Source organism: Dipodomys spectabilis, unplaced genomic scaffold (assembly GCF_019054845.1).
Source record: "Dipodomys spectabilis isolate Male_0828 unplaced genomic scaffold, ASM1905484v1 ptg000289l, whole genome shotgun sequence".
NCBI classification, from domain to species: domain Eukaryota; kingdom Metazoa; phylum Chordata; class Mammalia; order Rodentia; family Heteromyidae; genus Dipodomys; species Dipodomys spectabilis.
The window spans coordinates 349080-353818 of record NW_024870966.1 but is presented as its reverse complement, the minus strand read 5'-3'; positions in this window follow the sequence as shown (position 1 = coordinate 353818).

Sequence of the window (4739 nt, the reverse complement as noted above, 5' to 3'; positions counted from 1 at the left end):
CTGCTAAGAGCTCATTATTGTGACATGGGAAGTACAGAATAATGAAGGCCGTTACATGGGGCCCCTGAAGAGTACATTGTTGTCTGTGAAGCAAAGGCAGTCTGTGACCAGGCAGGCTGTTATTTTCAGCCATGGGTGAAATTATCTGGACAACACTAGCAGTCCTCTGTTATCCTTGCAATAATGAGTGCAGTGACTCACCACAGAATCCTAGGCCTTGAATGGTAACTTAGATCCTGCTAGGTGCTTCTTTCCTCTGAGCTGGACAGAATGAAGGGAAGATAACTCACTAGGACCTCCAAGCAAGGGACCTTGGAACTGAGTTTCCTTAAGTCCCCCCCCCCCCCCCAAACCGAGCTGTGAGTCCAGAAAAGATTGGGAGGCTGGAATGCCTCCTCCCAACATGAATTCTCAGAATGCTGTGAGTGTCCTGAAGTGGTCCAATCAGTCCTGGCTTGATGGGAAATCAGATCTCTATCCTGGTGTAGGCTAATTCCACACCAGACTTCCTGGGAACTTGGGAGGAGACAAAAATCTGTGGTAACTGTAAGTCATTTACTGTTTCCACCTGCTTCTTAAGATAAAGAAGTTATTTATCACTTGAGTAAGATTATACCACATGATTGGTGGTGTGACTTCAAGGATATGGATTAAGATATCACGTTATTGGTGCTTGTGACTTCAATGACATTGTGACCTCTCTTTCTGCACATATACACCCCTGTGCCCTACCCAGTAAATACCCTGTAAAATGGATCCAAGGCACCTGAATGCTGGTGGAAGGCTTCAGGCCCCTGGTGCCCCAAACCTCACTTCCATGGTCTGGTGTCTATTACCATGGTCTTGTCCATGGCAGGGTTGTGACACACGCATACATAGCTAGATTCTTAGAACCACCCACCTTGCAGCGATGAATGCTTGTAAGTAGACTTCCCCAGGCCCGTTGTGGGCTCATTACTTCAACCTAGATGCCCCTTCAAGAATGTGGTGGGCTGGTACAAACATGGGACAGAACTTGCCCTACCAGATCCTGAGAATAGGCAGTTGTAATTTCCCAGTTCTAGTATGGCCTTTCGCACTGCCTTCCTTAACTGCTCTTAACCCTCATGTTCTGATGTCCAAAGCCGACCCTCCTGGGATTAAACATAGGCTACTTGTTGGTCTTACAGAAGAACATTCTCCCCACTCATGGCTGTCCCTCACTCTCCCAGAGCACATGTTGTTCACACAAAGGCTTCAAACTAGTTTTAACTTCTGGTTAGGCATTCTATATCTATCATTTAGCATATTATTTCAGCTTTTGCCCACTTCCTTACTCTTACCTGCATTATCACAGACTCCATAAATATTGTCACATAAACTACTTTGTAGCTCTCCTTTCTCTTAATTTCCACAGGCTGACCAATCACTTTCAGTTTCCTTTCCCCTACGTCTTTTTATTGGTTAAGTAAATCGATATATTGAACAAGTTTTACCTAACTTGTTCTTCAGTTTTGTGGGTTGACATTTGCTAACAGTGGATTTCCAGACACATACCTACATGGCAGATATATTTCCACTCTTAGTATCTTCATATCCATGTTTGTCCTGGCTTGTTTATTTCATCATTTTGAATTGTGTGTGTTTTTGTAAATTATCACAAATCTTTAATGCAGTGGCACTTCCTGGGAATAAAATTTTAAGTCCTGTATTTTCAATCTTGTTCATTCTACTCTGCTCAGAACACCTCATCTGATCTTTGCTGATCTCTTGCAAATTCCCATCTTATGTATTTATTTGTCTTTATTTCTGGGTCTAGTAGATATTTTATTTTAAAAAATGCACTAAGAATTCCTGGCAAAGGATTTTGAGCTTTATTGTATTCTTGACATGACATTTCATGCAGTATCCATTGTATGGTTGTACTTGGTAAATATTTGTTGGATAAATGACAAAATTGTTTTACTAAGATCTATTTGGTTGTTTTGAACATCTGTTTCACACAGTGATGTTATCTTACAAGGAAGCACTCCTTGAAATGAAGAAAAATAAAAGTGTTAAATAGGCATCGGGAGTTGGCCCAAGAAAACAAATGATGGTTGCCAGAGTGAACTAAGAATGGCAGTGTGAACTGGGGACATGCAGAGAGAACTGTAAACACAGTAAGAAATGTTCATTTAAAATTTTAGGCAGTTCACCACATTTGACATTCATATTCAATCTACATTTTGTTGAGAGCTTGTAGCTCTCCTGGGTTTTTGTTTCCTTGTCCAGGTACCCTGCTGAACTGCATGTGTCAGAACAGAGGAATATACTTGCTCACCTCTGCTTCCCCACTACATCTAGGTTGCATGTCATCTTCCGGTCTTCAGTAAATGTATGTTTGAGAAAAGAGGGGAGGGGAGAGTGTTGGATAGATGATTCTTTGAAATGACATGGAAGAAGGGTCTTACTTTTTCATTGTATGTGATTTGGATGGCAGCATGCTGAGATTTTAATTATCTGCACTCGAAAATATTGCAAGCATTATTATTACAAAACACTTCCCATTGTCCTTGATGAAGGGAGGAGTTCCCGTTCTAATTTGACATATATTTGTAATTAATGAGAAAGAAGCCTTGAGTGCCCCTACTTGAAACGGGAGAGTACCCATCTATTTGTTGTTGTTGTTCTGGAGTCTGGTAGAAACAATAGACATTAAAAAAAACAGCTTCTTTAATTGTGTCATGATGCAAAGTAAATATATCATTTTGGTGAGACCAAGCAAGAAAGCCTCATCTGACTGAAATGTTTTATTTACTGTACAGGTCTTTCATTGACAAGTGAGGAAATGAGCGTGGAGTGATAAATAGATCTCATCTTCGAATTTTGATCATCAGTTGATCAAGAATTGCTGAGGTGTGTGGAAGGTGATGAGATTCTCCATCCATCCATCTGTCTGTCCAACCCAGCATGCATCTATCTTTGTCTTCCCTCCATTCAGCAACAAATACATATTGAAAAGGTGCTGTGTGCAACACACTGTTTTATGTGCTATTGATACAAAATTGAATAAGATAGAAAAAGAGGAATAATGCCATGATGGACTGGTGGCGTCTACCAACAACTCATGCTGTCTACCAAATGCTCACTTTTCAAGGAGCACTTTTTAATCTTGTAAGGCCTACTTTAGTTAAAGTAACCAGTTCTTTTAAAAAAAATTTTAAATTTTATTGTAAAGATGCTTATAGAGGGGTTACGGTTACATGAGTAAGGCAATGAGTGCGTTACTTGTTGATCAGTGTTACCCCTTCCCTTGTCCCACTATCCCTTCTCTCCACCACATCCCACACTCCTCCCCACCCCCTCCCACCAAAGTTGTAAAGTTTGTTTCCAAGATACTGTCCTGTGGATATCCTTGTTGCAATGGGTCATCCTGTGTCCTTGTTTCAGCATTTTGTTATTCTCCTTGCCCTCCTCAGATTAGGCAAATGTATATACAAGATGCAGGGTACCAAAATCAGGTACAGTGACAACAGGATATCCCATAGGGGGAAGAACATAAAAAGGAAATAACAACAAAAAATAAAATAAAACAGTACATCTAAAATAATAACAATAAAGATAGACCTCTTATATCCATATCTTGGGGTTTATTTCACTTAGCATCATCTTTTTTTAATTTTTTTTATTTTTTTCATTTAAAAATATAATTTTTTATTGTGAAAATACTCTACAGAGGGGTTACAATTACATGGTCAAGATAATTGGTACATTTCTTATCAAGCATTGTTGCCTCCTCCTTTGTTTGCCTTTCCCATCCCTTCCCATTGCCCCTCCCCCCCCCCCCCCCCCCCCCCCGCCCTTCCCCTCCCAGGCCAAAGTTGTAAAGTTTGTTTTTTAACATAACGACTTGTACACCTCATTGTTGCAATGAGTCCACCTGTATCCCTATTTAAACGATTTGTTTTTTCCCTTCCCCTCCACAAATTATACTAACATCAAATACAGTGAAAGCAGGGGTTATACCGTGGGGGAGGGACATACAAAACAACAAAGAAATCATCTTGTAAATATGTTAGAAACAATTGCATGGAAGGAAAAACATTTGAATACTTATCTTGGGGTTCATTTCGCCTAACATCAACTTATCTGACCTTTTCTGCTTGTCTCAGACATATACTAGTTATTGCAAATAAGGGAAACCATGGGACCTATGTTTCTTTCGGCCTGGCTAACTTCACTTAATAGAATTTTTCCAAGTCTTTCAATTTCCTAACAAATGGGGCAATGTCATTCTTTCTGATGGAGGCATAGAATTCCATGGTGTATCTATACCACATTTTCTTGATCCATTCATCTACTGAGGGGCATCTGGGTTGGTTCCATATCTTAGCTATGGTAAATAATACTTAGCATCATCTTATATGGTCATATGTACATGGCTTTTGAGCTTTTCATCTCATCTGATAAGATTATCCTATATGGATACTAATTATTGCAAATAAGGGAAACCTTGGGACCTAAATTTCTTTGGGACTGGGTTACTTCACTTAGTATGATTTTTTTCCAAGTCTTTCCATTTCCTAACAAATGGGGCGGTATTGTTCTTTCTGATGGAAGCATAGAATTCCATTGTATTGAGTTAACCATAGAAATGTCCACTGCTGGTACATGAGTGTTATGTCCTGGTAAGGTTGGAGCGATGAACTAGTGACAAATCCACCCGATAGCATAAAGAACTGTGATGGGCATAGATGTGACTTTTCCGTGACTCTGTT